The 19,017-nt window shown below is 40.7% G+C and overlaps 1 pseudogene; it reads left to right on the top strand.

The window, feature by feature from the left end:
- The first annotated feature begins 93 nt into the window (after positions 1 to 93).
- LOC106008396 (large ribosomal subunit protein uL11 pseudogene) lies at positions 94 to 978 on the top strand (annotated as a pseudogene).
- The last annotated feature ends 18,039 nt before the right edge of the window (positions 979 to 19,017 follow it).

The following is a 19,017-nucleotide window of genomic DNA, read 5'->3' as shown; positions in this document are numbered from 1 at the left end:
AAACCAGTCTCATAAACTCTTCATTCACCTTTCTCATTGACTTCCCACCATTTTTCAAGTCAAGTTTTAGTAGAGCCATTTATCATTTTGCACATGAAGAGACTGAAGCTCAGAAAAATGAAGGAATTTCCCCAGGTCTCACAGTTGGTAAAAGCCAGAGCTGAGATTGGAATCTAGGTGGGTCTTATTCTATTTTTTTTCTTTTCCTCCATGCTGTTACTCAACTGTTCTACTTGGGCATCCAAAATATATGAACCATGGTGATTAAAGATTGAAAATACCTTTTGGCTTTCAGATAGGAGGAGGCTAAGGTTCAACTTTCTTTAGTTGTTCTGAATCCAGGTTCATCTGACACCAGAGCCACCTCCACCTGCCACCCAAGTTTGACCCCAATGAGATCAAAGTCGTGTACCTCAGGTGCATGGGTGGCAAAGTCAGCACTACATCTTTCTGGCCCCCAGGATCAGTCCCGTGGGTCTGTCTCTGAGAAAGGTGGGTGATGACATTGCCAAGACCACTGGTGACTGGAAGGGTCTGAGGACTATGGTGAAACTGACCATTCAGAACAGGCAGGCCCAGATTGAGGAGGTGCCTTCTGCCTCTGCCCTGATCATCAAAGCTCTCAAAGACCCGCCAAGAGACAGAAAGAAGCAGAAAAACATTAAACATAATGGAAATATCACTTTTGATGAAGTTGTCAACATTGCCTGACAGATATGGCACTGGTCTTTAGCCAGAGAACCTTCCAGAACCATTAAAGAGATGCTGGGGACCACCCAGTCTGTGGGCTGCAGTGTGGATGGCTGGCATCCTCGTGACATCATAGGTGACATCAACAGCCATGTGGTAGAATGCCCGGCTAGCTAAGCATAAGAAAATATTTTGATAAAAAGATGATCTGAAGGGAAAAAAATGATTGAAAAAATATTTCTTCTTAGCCCTAAAATCAAGTGTGTTTAAGGGGAGTATATTTAGAATATTTTCCAACTATAAAATTTAAATTAAAAAATCTAAAATAAAAATATAAAATAAAAGAGGGGGAAAAACTAAACTTTAGCTTCCTTTCCCTTAGGGAGGATAACTTGTTCCAGAAAGTTCTGCCAACCCTATGATATTTTAACATGGCAGCTCTCGGGGCTGGAGAGTCTCCTCACATAGGCTGACAGAGCAGTTCTGTGGGAAATATTGGCACACACTGTTGGTTGCCCTGCTTTGTCCCCCACCGGATTCCTCCTTCTGTCCCTCCCACTGAGCCCTAATCCTATTCAAGCCCACAGAAAATGGGATTAAAGAAAACACAGCCAGTAAAGAAATCCTTTCTGATCTTCATTTTAATACTGGTCATTTTCTGGACACAACATATAATCTTTGTTAAGCACTGTAGGCCCTCGTCCTTGCCCCTTCTGCGCTGGGATTTATCCTCTCAGGAAATATATAACAAAGGGCAGCACGAGAAAGAAAGAATATAAATGGACTAAGTCTATTATCAAAGCTTTCACCCTAAATGAAAAACAATCAAGCCTCCACCATTACATCAGCTGACACTGGCTCTTTCAAATCACATGCTATGTAAATGTGTGTGTTTCGCAACAGCCAGTTCTATACTAGTCACACGACCCATAAGACTTTTAATTAAATAAACACAATTTTGTTCTAGTTGTCAATAGGACCCCAAAGTACCAAAACCCAGTCCAATATGGGTGCTAATATTTCTCAATAATTCTGTAAGGTGCTTGTCGTCTATTTTTACAACTGTATCATAATTATCACCCTTATTTCTTCTCTTTCTTTTCCTTCCCCTTCTATTTCCTCTCCTCTCCCACCTCAAATTTTATTGAACTCCTTCATATCGTGCAGTTAATTTTTATTGGTTGTGGTTTGTGGTGTCACAACATATGCCCACTATTTATCCCTCCATTTTTATACTTTCTCACAAATATTTTTTATTATTTTCTTGAACTGAAAATAATATTTTAAATTAATGTAAATGTTAATTTTCTCCCCAGTGCTGAGGATCAAACCCAAGACCTTCTGCATGCCACCTGGTAAGCATTCTGCTACTGAGCTACATCCTCAGCCTATAAATGTTAACATCTCATTTCAGAGAACAAAAGGTCTGTTTTGTGGTATCTAACACAACTGTAAACATTTTCAGAATTCATTGCAAAACTAATTTTTAAAAATCCAAAATGAAAGTTAGCCTCATTAGGGAGTGATTAAAGTGATTAAGAAACAATAACTTTTTTTTTTAACTGAGGATTGAACTCAGAGAGTACTGAGTTATTTTTTTATTTTGAGCCCTTTTTATTTTTTATGTTGAGACAGGGTTTTGCTAAATCGATAATTTGCCCAGGCTGGGCTCGAACTTGTGATTTTTTTGCCTCCGTCTCCCTGAGTGCTGGGATTACAGTGTATACCACCTTACCCAGTGTGATCTGATAGCTTTTACCTGAAAAGAAAACACAAGCTTTTGCTCACTAAGGACTGAAAGGTAAAGGTCAGCAACTTGAAATAGTTTGATCTAGCTGCTCAGGGAATGATCTTATCCAGATATGAAAGTCTTTTACTTTCCATTCTCAGCAGTGGGTGTCACAGGAAGCAGTCGTGCAGATCTGAATGAGGACAGCTGCTCCACTGCTCCACATCAAAGACCACAGGCCCCCCCCCTTTCCTTTGGTAACGCGAATGTGAACTATATTCAGACCTGGAGGCCAATGGGCAGGGACAATCATCCTCCAGGATGCTGCAGCAGCAGGAGAGCTGACCCTCCTACTGCTGCAGCATGAAGAGATAACATCCCAGGTTCTGTCCCTGGGTTTCTACCTGCCTGACTGCACCTCTTATGAGCTGTGTGCTAGCTGCTCAATTCCCATGTCCTTTTATCTAAAATGGCCATAATAATAATGATATAGGGGGAAGAGATGTAACTCCCAAACCTGCTAGATATCCGAAACATGAGTTTGTGTTCTCTAAAATCGAAGATTGAATTCTAGGAACAACGGAGGTTAAGAGTAGGAAAAATTTATTGGGAGAAAGAAAGTTTCTGCCTAAGAGAGACAGAAGGGGGACCGGAAAGTGGGTTGCCTGCCCACTCCACTTTTCAAAGGTGTTTTATACAGCAAAACCATGTGGTGAGGCGGTTACAAAGTGGGACAAAACTGTAAGACCCAATGGAAATTTACAAGGTGGGCATGAGGTGGGACAAAACCACGACCAACCAATACGATTATAAGTACAGTCACCCAGGTAATATTGATTAAATGGGGATCAAATGGGAAGACAAGTCACATACAAGGAATTTTCCATTTAGAATATCAATCACTGCTATCTATCTCTAGGAGAAGAAGTACTTCTTTTCCTTTTTATAATGCTGACCAGTGAATGTGCCTCAATTGTTCTCCATGTTGGTTCCTTGCTGTGTTGGCTCCTGGACGGATGGCACCTTAAGGGAGGCCCTATCTACCTGCCAACAAGATATCTAATTAACTTACCTATCTGTAATAATAGCAGCTACCTCCAACAATAAGGACCAAATGAGATAAGATGTGGGGAACATTTACAACAGGGCTTGACAAAAATATTAGCTATTTTATTATCACTATTGCTACTCCTATTACTGTTGTTGCAACATGAAAGGAAATCCGAAGCTGTTGTTTCAGGCCTGGAGACATAGTACAAGCCTCTGAATTTAGGGAAGTGTTTTGTAAGGATCATTAGTTTGGGCAAAGAGCATGTACTTGTCTTGCCTGGGGTTTTAAACGCAAGAATATTTTTTAAAGCTTTTTTGTTGTGATAAAACAACATACTTGCAGAAATACAAGTAAGATACAAATTAGTTTATTCTAAAATTAACACTGTTAATTTGTTTGCGTTACTATGATTTTAAATATAACATCCATGTAAATCTGTCTCATGTCAGAACAAAAGCAGAATAGCAAAAAGCTTCCATATTCCCTCCCCAAAGTCCTACTCTTCAAAAGGAACCACTGTTCAGTGAAATGTCTGTTCAGTTAAAGGGCCCATTGACTAACCGAGCTATTTGATTTTTTGGTGTTAAGATTTTTGCGTTCTTTATTTATCCAGATAGTAACCTGTGAGGAGAGTAGATGGCAAGGATTTTCTCCATTTCTGCAGGCTGTCCCTTCTGTTAGCTGTTTGCCTTGCTGCGCAGAAGCATTTTAATTTGATGCAATTCCATTTGTTGATTCTTGCTCTTATTTCCTATGCTACTGGAGTCCTATTTAGGAAGTCTTTTCCTGTGCCTTCAGCTTTGAGTGTTCTGCCCTATGTTTCCTTTTAGCAGTTTCAAACCTTCGGGTATTATACCCAGGTCTTTTGAATTGATTTTTGTACTGGATGGCAGATAGGAAGCTAGGGCGAGAGATAAGGATCTATTTTCACTCTTCTACAAGTGAATATCTGGTTTGCCCAGCACCACTTATTAATGAGGCTGTCTTTTCTCTGCTGTATATATTTTTGCTCCCTTTTATGGAATCAGATGGTTATACTTTCACAGGGTTGTTTCTGTGTCCGGATTCAGTTTTGTTGGTCTACATGTCTATTTTTGTGCCAGTACCATGCTGTCTTTGATACTATGGCTTGGTAGTGTAATTTGAAATTGGGTACTGTGATGCTATTTTTGCTTAGGATTGCCTTGGCTATTCTGGGTCTTTTGTGTTCCCATGTGATTTTTAGGATTTTGTTTTTTCCAGTTCTATGAAGAATATCTTCAGCATTTTTGATAGGGATTGCGTTCTATCTGCAGATCACATTTGATAATACAGCCATTTTGTCTATTCTGCCAAGCCATGAACATGGAAGGTCTATCCATCTGCTGGTGCCTTCAGTTTCTTTCTTTAGTGTTCTGACATTTTCTTTTCTTTTTCTCTTTCTTTCTTTCTTTTTTGGTACCGGGGATCAAACTCAGGACTTCGTGCCAGGCACAGCACCACTGAGCTAAACACCTGGCTGACATTTTCATCATAGATATCTTTCACCTCTTTGGTCAGAATGATTCCTGCAGTTTCTTTTTAAAGCTACTGTGACTATTGTGAATATGGAATTATCTTCCTGATTTCTTTCTCAGCTAGTTAATTATTGGGGTACAGTAAAGCTATTGATTTTTAAGTGTTGACTTGATATCCTGCTACTTTGCTAAATTCATTTATCAGCTCTAAAAATTCAGGGTCTTCAAAGTAATGAATCATACCATCTGCAAACAAGGATCATTAGACTTCTTTCCTATTTGTATCCTTTTTAATTTTTTCTCTTGCATAGTTGTGCTAGCTAAAATTTCAAGAACTATTTGAATAGGAGTGAAACTGGACGTCCTTGCTCTGTTCCTATATATTCCTGAACACGTCTTGGTATGCACCCAACATATTTCATATCCTTAGGTAGAACTGCCTGATAACAGGAATGCAAATATTTAAATGTAGCTGACAATGCCAAGGTGAGTTTTGTTTTTCTTCTGTTATGTTTGGCTTTTTGAGGGAAAGCCCTGAAATATACCCCAGGCCGAGTCTGAAATCACAATGTAACCTAGGTTGGCCTTTAACTCACCATTTTCCTGCCTTAGCCTCCTGAGTACTGGAATTATAGACGTGCAACACCAACCACATCTCAAGGCATTTTCAAAGATTGCTTTTAAGCAACATTCTCAGCTGTTTTCTAAGATACAGTTTAATACTCTAACCAACAATGATGAGAGTTTGGCTGCTCCACCTTCTCATGCCACTTTGGTCTTGTTAGGCTTTTTAATTTGGGCCGTTCCAGTGGGAATAGAGTGATTATCTCATTGCATTTCCTTAATTACTTGTGAAGTTGGGCACTTTTTCAATTTTTTATTGGCCATTTGAATATTTATGTCTCTTGCCTATTTTCTTCGAGGTTTTGTCTTTTTTCAGTACTGGGAATTGGACCCAAGGCATTTGAAACAAATTACTACATCTCTGGCCCTTTTAAAATTTTTATTGTCTACTTTGAGACAGAGTCTCACTAAGTCACTAAGTTACCCAGGCTGGACTCAAACTTGCAATCCTTCTGCCTCAGCCTCCCACAGTACTGGGATTACAGGTGTGCGCCACTATGCCCGGCTGTCTTTTTCTTTTACTGTGTAACACAAACCCTTTACTGTCACAGAATATGGCCTTAGCTTTCCCAGCTAGATCACATATAGTATTACAGGCAATAGGTCCTTTCCATAGTTTCTCACTAGACACAACAAGATTCTTCTTAGTCATAGGTCGAAAATAAAATCCTCAATTCCTGCCCACAAAAAAAATATTAGCCTAGAGTTATCAAATTCTCATCAAGTTTCAATAGATTTCAACCCTAGGAATAGCTTATCATTTCTTAAATCATTTTTACAGAAGTTTCAGTGCTTAACAAAAATAGAAATAAATTGTTCATTATACTTTGTTTTAATGGATTTCAAAATTCTATGTCAAGTTGTTTCCATTAAAAAATATTGTTTCAGCTGAGCCTGGTGGTACATGCCCATAATGCCAGCTACTCAGGCAGCTGAGGCAGGAGGATTACAAGTTTAAGTTCAGTTTCATCAACTTAGGGAGATCTCCTCCCAAAATATAAATAAATAAATAGGCTTAGTACCATCAAAAAAAAAATCTATTTGAGCCTGGTGGAGTAGCATGTGAAATCTGAGGTACTCAGGAGGCTGAGGTTGGAGAATCACGAGTTTCAGGGCCAGCCTGGGCAACTTAGTGAGACTCTCTTAAAAAAAAGAATAAAGAAAAACTGATTTTAGGGGCCGGGGATTTAGCTCAGTGGTTCTGCCGCTTGCCTGGCAAGGACAAGGACCGGAGTTTGATCCCCAGTACCAAAAAAAAACCAAACTGATTTTAAATACTAAAACTCTCTCTCTCCCTCTCTCTCTCTCTCTCTCTCTCTCACACACACACACACACACAATTTTCTCCTTTCCTTCTGAATACATTAACCAGCCTTTACTATTAAATTTGAATGGTACAATTGAGACAGACACTTTAGACCCCTTTCTTCCATCACTGATTATCTCTGGAGTAGAAGCTGGGCATGGTGGCGTGGGGTTGTAATCCCAGCACTTGGGAACTTGGGAGGAAATGTTTTTGTTTTCTAACTAGAAGTCTTGCATATATTTTTACCTTTTTTTTTTTTCAGTACTGGGAATCAAACTCAGGGCTTTGTGCTTGCCAGGCAGCCGCAGTGCCACTGAGCTACATCCCTGGCCCTTGTATATATTTTTAGATTGCTAGATATTTGGAATGTCTTGATGCTGTTATAAATGGTTTCTTTTTAAGATTTTGTTTTATAGTCATTAGTTGATGATAAATAGAAATACAATTTTTTAAAATTTTCCTTGCATCAACAATCTTGCTAAACTCTTTAACAGTTCTAATAACTTCTCTATAACTTAAGGGTTTTTTTCCTCTGTGTAGGCAATAAGATAATAAGATAATCTGGAAAGAATTAGCTTTATTTACTTATTTGTCTAGGTTTTAATGCTGAGGAGCAAATCCAGGGCCTTGTACATGCTAGGAAAACAATCTACCACTGAGCTATATCCCTGTCCCTATTTAATCTTTTTTTCCATTTATCAGTTTTTGTCCTTTTTTCTTACTATTTGCATTGGCTAAAACTTCTAGTATAATGTTAGTTAGAAATGACGGTGGCAGTAGCTTTCGTTTGTTCCTGGCCTTAAACTAAAGCATTCAACATTTCACTTTGCACTGAGTATGAAGCCCAGGTTGGCCTAGAACTCGGTGATCCTCCTCCCTCAGCCTCCCGAGTGCTAGGATTATAAGCGTGCGCCACCACGCCTGGCCGTTTTGGTTGTTTTTCTCTTGATACTAATTTCCAGTAACAACAGTGGTGACAGGAATTTACAAAGCAAAAATTACCCAAACGGAAGCACTGCTATACCTCCCAATGTCCAGAAGGTGGAGACAGCGAGCCACGAAGAAGATTTCAATGCGGCTGGTTTTTTGCTGCAAACGCCCATTGTCAGCTTGGGTTATGCAGAGAGGCTGGCCTGTCTGTCCCTTTTAGCTCCATTCGGTTCTTTCATATGTAGCACTCCCAGGCAGAAGCAATCGTCACTAAAGTAGCGTTATGTAAGGGGCGTAGCTTTCCTGGTTTTGATCTCCCTGGGCTGCAATGCTCAGGTAGGGTCCACTCACTTCATATAAATATAAAAATACCTGGAGGGGCTCTTGAGCTTTGGACTAAGGACAACAGGGTTCATTTAAAATGGTGAACTCACACCCTGGAATGACTGTGTAGAGATGTGAGTGGAGAGCTTTACCACTCTCTCGGTCTGTTCTGGCTGCCGTTACAAAATGCCACGGCCCGGGGAGCTTCTCTGAGAGAAGTGTATGGGAGGCGCTGTCGACCTGGCTCGCAGACGGCGATCTTCAGCTGTGTGCTCACGCGGTAGCTAGAGAGACAAATCAAGCTCCCTGGTTCATTCTCTCTCTCTCTCTCTCTCCCCCTCTCTCGGGGGGGGGGGGTCAGGTTTCCCGACAAGCCCTTGGCCTTGTTCTCCAAACAGGCCTCTCTTGATCACGAATGAATTTCTTGGGGGTATGAGGGAGACTGGACTCACCTAGAGACGCTGAGCAAGTCCCTCTTGCATCCATTGCTATTATTATTTTAATAAATTCCTTTTAAGTTTTTGATTTTCCAGCTACTCCTACCATAGAAATAGTAATACTAATGGGCGTGGTGATGAGACTCGTAGTATTAATAGTGGTAGTAGAAGTTAACAAAATTGAAGGGTCACTCTGCCACGTGCTATGATAAGTGCTTTACATATATTGTCTCATATATACATGAATTCAGAACATTTTCAATTTAGTAAGGTAATATGCTGCATTTTCTGTGTAGTATGGAGCACAATCAGCAGAGTAACAATTTTTCTTTTTCCTTTCTTTCCTTTCTTTCCATTCCCTCTTTCCCGCCCTTCTTTCTTTATTTAATTTTTTCTATGCAGGAAATTGAAGCCAGGACCTTACATTTGCCAGGCAAGTGATGTACCGTTGAGATCCATCCCCAGCATTTAAAAAAAAAATTTGTTTTGAGAAGCTCCAGTGGCACAGTTAGCACGAGGTACATATAAAAAAAAATTACTATTTTTTATTTTATTTTTTGGTACCAGGAATCGAACTCAGGCGCACTTGCACTTGCAAGGCAGACGCAGTGCCACTGAGCTAAATCCCAGGCCCAAAAATTTTTATTGTGGGACAGGGTCTCACTAAGTTTCTCAGGCTGGCCTTGAATTTGTGACCGTCCTGCCTTAGCCTTCCAAGTAGCTGGCATTGTAGGCATATGCCACTGCTTCCAACCTGGGTAATAACTTCTGACAAATAAATTTATATTTGCAGTAAAATGTATAACCATAGTAAGTCACATAGAAACTATAAGTACCCTCAATCCTTTCAGATCAGCTTTGTGACCAAATAAATTTAAGTGAAGTTGGATTTTGGCAACAAAAGAGAGGAAAAATTTGCACTTTTTAGAGAATTTTGGATTGAGTAACCATTGACAAGGTATGGACTTAGAGCATCAATATTCCACAGATGATAGAATTAAGACTACAAAAATAATTAAGACCGCAAAAGGTTGGCAAAGATCAGGAAATAACAGTAATCAAGATCTGTTACTTTTCTGTATGTGTATCCAGTTGGTCAGTACTATTTGTTCAAAAAGACTTTCTTTTCCTCCCCTTTTAATTTTCTTTCTTTCTTTTTTTCCCCCCCTGAAATAAGATCTCACTATGTATTCCAAGCTGGTCTCAAACTCACCATGTCACCCAAGTTGATCTCAAACTCAGGTGATTCTCCTGCCTCGGCCCCGAGTGCTGGGATTTCAGGCCTGCACCACAGTGCCCAGCCTCCCCTACCCCCCAGTTATCTTGGTGACTGTCAAAAATCAATTGACCTAGGGCTGGGGATTTAGCTCAGTGGTTCCACCACCTGACTCGCAAGTGCAAGGTCCCAAGTTTGATCCCCGGTACCAAAAAAAAAAAGTCAATTGACCATGTATGTGTGGGGCTATTTCTAGGCCATCTATTCCATCTATTGATCTACCTGTCTATCCTCACACTAATACATTGCATCATTACTGTTGGAGTTTGTAATGAAACCTGAAATCAGATGGTTTAAATCTACCATATTTGTTTTCCTCTTTGTTTTGCTTCTTCTAGGTTAATTACATTTTCATGTAAATGTTATAATCAATTTAACAATTTCCCCAAAAAGACTTATTAGGCATTTATAAATGATAATCATACAGTGGAAAATCATAGTGAACCAGTGACTAAGTCAATTCAAATATTCAAATAGAATAATGGGTATAAAATTAACATGTGGGAATTAGCCTTCATATACACATACAGTAATTAGCTAAAGATATTGATTGAGAAAATCTCATTATAATAGCAACAAGGAAGATAAAATATTGGGATACATTAAGTAAGAAATGCACAAATCTTCATGAAGACAACTTTAAAACTCTACTGAAAGAGACGATATTAATTTTGACAAAAGAAAGGACACCTCTTATATTTGAGTAGGATGGTTCACCATTCAAAAACTGTCAGGTATCTAAATTAATTTATAAAGGCAACTCTAACTCTCTGTATCCCCAGATTTTAGCTTTTTTATGAAGGTAAACAATTGATACTTGACTTCATATGGAAAGATGAACAGGCAAGAATAGTCAGAGAAATGAGAGAAAGAGAGAAAGAGGAAAGGAAGGAAGGAAGAACGAAAGGAAGGAAGGAAGGAAGGAAGGAAGGAAGGAAAGAAAGAAAGAAAGAAAGAAGAAAGAAAGAAAGAAAGAGGGGTCTGGGAATTTAGCTGAGTGGTGCCACCTGCTTCGTAAGCACAAGGTCCTGAGTTCAATCCCTGGTACCAAAAAATAAAAAGAAGGAAGGAAGGAAGGAAGAATTAAAAGGGGAGGAAAAGAGTCTTGAGAGAAGACAAATTCTCTAGCCCTCTCAGGCTGAAAACACACTCTCAAGCCTTCATAATTAAAGCAGTGCACCAGCACATGATATCCAGGTACACCAGTGGAAAAGAACAGAAAATCTAGAAATGGATTGAGCTCCTATGGAACTTGAATATTATATGATAAAAGTGATGTTTTCTGTCACTGGGACCAAAATAGAATTTTAATAATTGGGTACAGCAAAAGATGTTCTGACTATGACCAAAAATTCAGAAGCGGTAAAAGAAAAACTGACACATTTGGTTACATAAAGATAAAAGACACCTGCATGGCAAAGTTGCCATTTTAAAAAGTCAAAGTCTGGCTGACAAACTGGGCAGAAATATTTGCAAGATATATAATTAAAGGCTCAATATTGCTAAAATATTAAAACCATTTTTAAAGGAACAAAGAAAAGTATGAACATATGAAGACACAGCGCCTGCCTGGCAAGCACAAGGTCCTGAGTTCGATCCCTAGTATCAACAAATATGTATATATACAAATGAAGAGACAATGGAGTCCATATACTGAACACACACACACACACACACACACACACACACTCACTCTGCTTTCTGTCAAATGGGAGGGGGCTGAGGCCTGAGCCAACAGGACTATTGTATGCCCAGCTGGGCCAGGTCCCTGAGGCAGTGCTCCACCTATTACTCTTCCTTCACAGAGAACAAAGAGACATTGCTAGTTCCAAAGTCAATCTGGGTCACTATCTTCTGGCCTTGGGGTCAGTGAGCTGATGCATTTCAACTTGAAGTGTGAAAGTGGTGGAGAAACCTGCGTATGATCAGAAAGTGGAGCTTTCTTCCCTGAATGGAACACCACCATAGCCGTCTTCCCAGAATGAGTTACTGCGGCATCCTAGGAAGTGTGTTTGTACTATGAAATTATTCTTCCAGCTGTATGACTTAGAACAAGCTGGAATTTGTGATTTGAACTATATGGCTAGGTTAAACTCCCTCAGTCTTTAAAGATTTCCCACTCAGCTTCCAAAGTCCTCTCTTTGGTCTCAACTCTCCCTCCCAACCTCGTAACATTAATCTTGCCAGTAGCCTCGTACTGGAGAACTTCCTGGTATAGATTTTTTCTTCTTCCATTATCCCTGAACCTTAATAGATGCTGAGAGTAACTTTTCTCTTTTGTTGTTCACTAGCTCTAAAGGGAAAAAGGGAAGGCTCTAGACCCTAGGACATTTTCAGTGGGCGAGGATGGAAGGTGTTCAGGACTCAGTTCATATCTCTCCACCAGTGGGGCCTGTGGCCAATTCTCAAGGTCTCCCCACTGTAACTTGCCTAGGGATGAACACAAATGCCCTTGCAAGTACTGATTTTTTTCCATTGTCAGATTTGTCATATTCCTTTTATTGACATGACTGTGATTCTATCTGTGAAGTAATAGCCCTAGTAGCCTATGATGTTAAAGAGAATTTGACTCCTAAGCTTATATATAAGGCCATGCAATCAGCCAGGAATGGGTCTATTAACAGTGGTTCTCACACTTGCATGTACGTTACAGTCACTGGAGGGTTTATTAAATTATGGAGGCTCAGTCTCATTCAGTAGTTCTATGGCAGAGCCTGAGAACTTATATTTCTAACAAGTCCCCGGATGAGGATGCTTTTTCAGAACTCCTTAGGCAAAATGGTGACATTCTTCCTAGAATGGAAGGAGGAAGGACTGTCTCAACTCACCCACTACACTGATGTTACATTCAAGATGTGACATGATGTGGTTTATATTTGCTCATAGATGGGAGTTTTTGGAAGGTATTTGGATTATGGGGACTAATAGCTGACTTGCTCTTAGAAGACAGGATCTGGTCAGAAGAGCTGGGTCACTTGGGGTATGGCCTAGAAGGGCTTATCTACCTCCCCAGCTTCTCCCTTGGCTTCTCTACTTCCTGCCTGTATTGCCATTCTGAGCAGCTCTCCTCTGCTATGCCCTTCTACCATGCTGTCCTCCCTTGGAGCCAGCTGACTATGGACTAAAACCTCTACAAACTGTGAGCTAAAATAGCTGAGCAGATTTTGGTACCAGCGAAGTGGGGCTGTTGCTATAACTACCTGACCATGGGTTCAGAAGCCTTTGGCACTGGTTTTCAGGAAGAGTTTGATAAGGTTTGGAGATACCTCTAGCAGAAGCCCTAGAATGTTGTAAGCCAAGCTTGACAAGAGATTCTGATCAGAACTCAGAAGTCTAGAATGCTGACAGTGATGCAGCTGATAAAGACCAGTCTCAGGAAGCTTCGGTTGAGAGCAAGGATTCCATTGGCAGTTGGACTCCCAGCCATGTGTGTTATGCTTTGGCAAAAAATGTGTCTACATTTTGCTCATGTCCACAGACTTTGTAGGAGATTGAGGTTAAGGCTGAGAAACTAATTGATCTGATGGAGAAGATTTCAAGGCAGCCCAATATTTAGGATGTGGCATAGACACTGTAGGGGACTTTTAGCTAGTTTTATAATGAAAATCGAGAGCAAACAGAGCAGCTGAATGATTTTTTAAAAAGTTTTGAGTATGGCCAGAAAGGAAGCTCTTGTAACATTAAGGTCTGCAAAGATGGAGCCGAGTTTGGTTGCTGAAAATATTAACATTAAAAAGAAACCAAATACTTTACAACCCTTCAATAGAAATCATGGCTTGAGGGCATCACAGGAACCTGCAAGACTCTAACCTTCACAAACTTGGGAAGAGAGCCCAAAGACACGCTGTCAGAAAAAGGTCACCTAAGGACAATTCCCTAGGGATTCAGTTTACCATGCTTAGCCATCTAGGCATTTTGAGGCCTCTGCAACCACCAGCAAGATATGAAAGGGCCAAGCTACTCATCCACCTGGTAGCAGACTCTGGCATCTTCAGCATGGTGCTAGTTTTTCAGGAATGCAGGATGCAAGAGTTGTGGGGTCAGCAAGGCTTCCACCTAGATTTCAGAAGGCCTGGAAGGCCAGGCAGGGTGTCCCTGAGAGGGCAATGTATAAAGCTGTGAGAGTGAAGCTGAAAGTGCAGTGGAGAGCCCAGAAAGTTGGAGAAGCCAGAAACATGGACTGTCTGAAGAAAACCACAAGAAGTGAGCAAACCCAGTCCAAGAGAGAAACCATGAGAGCTACAACCACTGGAAATGCCATAGGGGCAGGGGTGCCTAAGCCCTTTGGAGTTCATGTCTTGCCATACCCTGTTCCAGGTGTTGGACATGGAGCTACAGGACTTAAAGTATGCCCCACTGGATTTTGGTCTTGCTTTGGTCCCACTGGTTTCTGGGTTTTTATCCCCCATTTATCCCTTTTGGAACAGGACTGTTTATCCCCTGCCATTGGATGTTGGCAGTGTTTAGCTTTATTTTTCATTTTTACAGAGCCTCACAGCTAGAGTTTGCTTTGAGTTTCAGAGGAAAGAGACTCAGAGTCTTTGGACTTGGACTTTTCAGTAATGCTGCAACTGTCAGGTTTTGGCAACTCTTACAGGTGGACTAAATGCATTCTGCAGAGGGGATGCCCTTGAGTCTTCTGGGAGCCAGAGGGAGAAGGTGATGACAAATGTGCTCATTTGTGGAGCTCTTCAAAAGTGATTGGATTGGGCCGGGAATTTAGCTCAGTGATGCTCCCACCCACCTCACAAGTGTAAGGTCCTGAGTTTGATCCCGGTACCAAAAAAAAAAAAAAAGTGATTGGATTACAGGGGCTTATAGCTCACTTGCTATTAGGAGATGGGGTCTGGTCAGAGGAGATGGATCACTTGGGGCAGACCTACAAGGGCTTATTTCCCTCCCTGTCTCCTCCTTTGGACTTTCTGCTTCTTGACTGCCTTGCCATCCTGTACAGCTCTCCTCTGCTATGCCTCCTTGTCTTGAAGCCATCTGACTATGGACTGGTACTTCTACAATCTGAGCCAAAATAAACCTCTTTTCTTTTAGTTTGTTGGTGTTGGGTATTGTATCCTGGTGATGAGAAAGTAACTAAGACACTGCACAATGGGATGTAACTCACCATTAAATGGGTTAAGACACAAGGCTTGAAAACCACTGTTCCAACTGCTTATTAAAGAGAGGGCATGGAATACCCTTCACAGAGGCAAGATACTGAGATACTGTCAACTGGGAAGATACCAGCATTTTTTTTCTTTCCCAACAGTCAATCAGGTCCTTTTGAAGACCAGTTCTTGGAAATGGTCTTAAAGATGTTTCTTAAATCATAAAGATGTTTCTTTAAATAAAACTAGAAAAATTAATTACTCCTTTATTTTATAAAATATACAATGAAAAGAGTGACTTTTCAATGAAATACAGATTGTAGAAGTTATACGAAATAACCCTGAGTTTTGATGAAATAATTTCCTTCTTTCATAAATGTACAATACCCCAACATTAATTTCTTCAATGGTAGCAAATTAATAATTAATTAATAAAGAATTGTGGAATGAAGAATGAATACACAATATGACATTGAATATAATCCTTGCATAACCTTGTCAGCTAAGTAGGGAGAATGACAGAGATGCCAGAAATTCCAAGTTGCTGAGGGAAGAATAATACAACAATAGCTGTTCAGGAGGAAGGGTGAAGTGGGTTTGCTCTGGCAAGGAACGTCTTGCAAGACCTCTGCCATACCAGAGTGTGTAACGTAGGGCTCAAATAGAGACAAGATCCAGTTTGTGCTCTGGTCACCTGCTTGCCAAATCATGTCTGAGCATGGGGCTGCCACAGTCCAGGGAGGCACAGATTTGCCTTTCTCAAAGACAGCTGGTGACTTATCAGGAGCCCAATTTACCTGAGTCTTGATTTTTCTCCAGGAATCATTAGGTATAAGACAGCCTCTAAACATTGGGAGCAGAGAATAACTATTATTTTTCACATTAACTATTATTTTTACTGCATCTATGGGACCCTTCCAGTAGACTTCCAAGGCTTCTTTCTTACTATCATTCCCCCATCAGCCAAGGACTGTGATCTTCCTTCGTGAAAGCTTTTTGTGAACATGAAGGTTTAGCTTTACTTTGTGGACTCAGGGATGCTGAGAAGGCAAAATAAATGATCCTCATAAGAACCCTACCTACTTAACAACTAGAGCCTGACATTCAATTTTTTTTTTTTTTTTTTGAGACAGGGTCTCACTATAGTCTAGGCTGGCCTTGAGCTCACTATATAACCCAGACTGGCGGCAATCCTCTAGCTTCAGCTCCCAAGTACTGGGGTTACATGCATGCACCACCACACCCAGCTCTGACATTCAAATTTAATTTCATCTTTTTAGCCCAAGGCATGTTGAAATAAAAAAGTAACTGAATTATTTTGCAGCTAGCATGTTGTTTTTAGCACCCTGTGGTTATATAAATCATAATTCATAGTAAAGTAGGCTGCATAGATTTTCTTAGCTGAGCCATTTCCCTCATTTTAAGATCTCTGGGGAACAGGGAACATTGTCATTTGTGCTGATGGAACAAAGGCTACAGACTGGGTGGCTTACATACAAAAAGAAATGTATTCCTTACAGTTCTGGAGCCTAGATGTCTGAGATTACGGTGCCAACATAACCAATGTGTGGTGAATGTTCTCTTCTGGATTGCAGGCTGCTAGCTTCTGGTTGTTTCCTCACATGAAAGAGAGAGCACTAACTTGCTGTCTGGGATTTTCTTACAAGGGCACTGATACTATTCACGAGTGCTGTACCTTCCAGACCTAATTACCTCTCAGAGACCTTACCTCCAAATACCATCCTACTGGGACTAAGGTTTCAACACATGTATTTAGGGGGTGTGTAGGACATAAATCTTCAGTTCATCATTGCAAGAGACTTCTCATATTTTTGGCACTATCATTTTCTCCAATATTTACAGTGTAAACCCCATTACACAGTAGAACTTCAGCAAATTATTGGATAAAGCAAAAAAAAAATCAATGATCCTATTCTACTCTTCATTCATTAATCTCAAGAAAATAATCTCACAATGTTATTCTCAAGGAGGATTAAATAAGAATTCTTTTTTTTGAGACAGGGTCTTGCTAAGTTGCCCAGGCTGGCCTCAAAGTTCTTATCTTCCTGCTTCAGCTTCTTGAGTAGCTGGGATTTCAGGTATGCACTACCATGCCAGGTTTCTGGTTTCTGAGTTTCTGATCTAGATGCTGGATACAATCAGTTCTCCACATCTTCAGATCTGCCGATGTCTTATTACTTAGAAAAGTATCCTTCATAGAAATTTTATCTTTGTGCTGGGGATTTAGCTCAGTGGTTCCGCCACCTGCCTCGAAAGCACAAGGACCCGAGTTCGATCTCTGGTACCAAAAAAAAAAAGAAAAAAGAAAAAAAGAATTTTATCACCATCTGCTTCTATCATTTGACTCTTTGTGTTTATATCTCAAATGGGATTTATTATTTTCATTGCTTTTCCTCAGTATTTTAGGCATTTGCTCTGGCACTATCCACGAAAATACACCTGCGTCTTATATAGAGCAATAGCTGAAAAATGTAACTACATTTCCTACTTCCTGTTACATCAATGTGGCCAGATTACTGGTTCATACCAATAAAATGTAGTTGGAAAACCTGCTACTTCTGGGCCAAGCATGTAAGAAGCAGGTACATCTCCTCTATGTTCTTTTCTCCTTTTGTCAGGTAGTGCAAGGTTACATGAGGCCATACATCAGGTTAATCTCAGTTCCACCATTAAATTAGGGTTCTCTAGAGGAACAGAATCAATAGAAAATATATGTATGATTGTGCGAAGGGATTTATGAGATAGCTTACAGGATCTGAGGCCGAAGAGTCTATAATGGTGGTCTGCAGGATCAGAGGCAAGAGAATATAACAGCTGCTCAGCAGCGAAGATGGAAGCTGCAGAGCAAGAGAGCTCACAGACATGGCTCTAGTGCAACATCAGAGGCCTGGAAGTTCACAGGAGTGTCACTGGTGTGAGTCTGCATTGGAGGTGAAGAAACCAGAGACCTGGAGACCAATGTCCAAAAGTGGTAGCAACAGAGAATGATCCTTCCGGGAAGACTGGAGCTCTTCAAAACGGGCACAGTTCCTTCTTCTTTCCCTCTTTTATCCCATCCAGGCTACAATCCTATTGGTTGGTGCCACCCACATTTAGGGTGGGTCTTTCCCCTCAGTTTGCTGGCCTACATGTTAATCATACACAGACACACCTATGTTGGGAGCAATGCTACATAATTCTAGGGAAAAATCATTTGGTTAGCCTAGTTCTCTTGCCTACAGCCCAGCTACAGAATAACTCCAGTTTGGCCTCCGGTCACAACTGAGACTTCAGTGATCCAGTAATGCTGTGATTCTCCAGGACAAGAAACATCTTGGGAGAACAAACATCTGCTCAGTTCCTCATTGTTCTTGGACTGATTAACATCTTGTTTGCCGGAGATGTACTGAACTCTCTGCAAGCCTTCCGTTACACCTTGTTTATCCCAATGTGAACTGTTGAACTCTCTGCAAGTCATTTGTTACATTTGTTTCTCCCGATGTACTGAATAAAAGGTGTGGTAAGCTGGGGGCTTTGTCTTTGCTGCCCAGAGCAGCACTGATCAGACCCAAAGCTCAGCTTCTTCTCAGTCTCATTTTTCTACCTTTCCTGTAATTCGCCGTGTGCTGCCGTGGCTCGCAGGAGACCAGGACTAACTGCAGAGGTTCTGGTAACATCCCCTTCCCCTGTCCCCTACACACCTAGACCTGTGCTTTACTAATCTGCTAGGCATTTCTTAACCCACTGAAGTTGACGTAACATGGTCAATGGTCACAATCATGAGTTCATCTTTTTGTGTGTGTAGTCTAAAGATCAAACCCAGGGCCTCACACATTCAAAGCAAGTACTCTACCACTGAGCAACATCCTTAGCCCTTTTTCTTTTTTTTTGGTACTGGGGATTGAACTCGGGACCTTGCACTTGCAAGGCAGGCGGCAGCCCAGCCCTTTTTATTTTTGAGACAAAGTTTCACTGTGTTGCCTAGGCTGGCCTCAAATTTGTGATCTTCCTTAGCCTCTTGAGTAGCTGGAATTTCAAATGTATGTACCATG

The sequence above is a fragment of the Heterocephalus glaber genome, unplaced genomic scaffold (assembly GCF_053883595.1).
Source record: "Heterocephalus glaber isolate CG9 unplaced genomic scaffold, H.glaber_assembly_v1.0 deba00001550, whole genome shotgun sequence".
Classification (NCBI taxonomy): Eukaryota; Metazoa; Chordata; class Mammalia; order Rodentia; family Bathyergidae; genus Heterocephalus; species Heterocephalus glaber.
The sequence above is the reverse complement of the archived record's forward strand: the minus strand, read 5'-3'. Positions and strand labels throughout refer to the sequence as shown.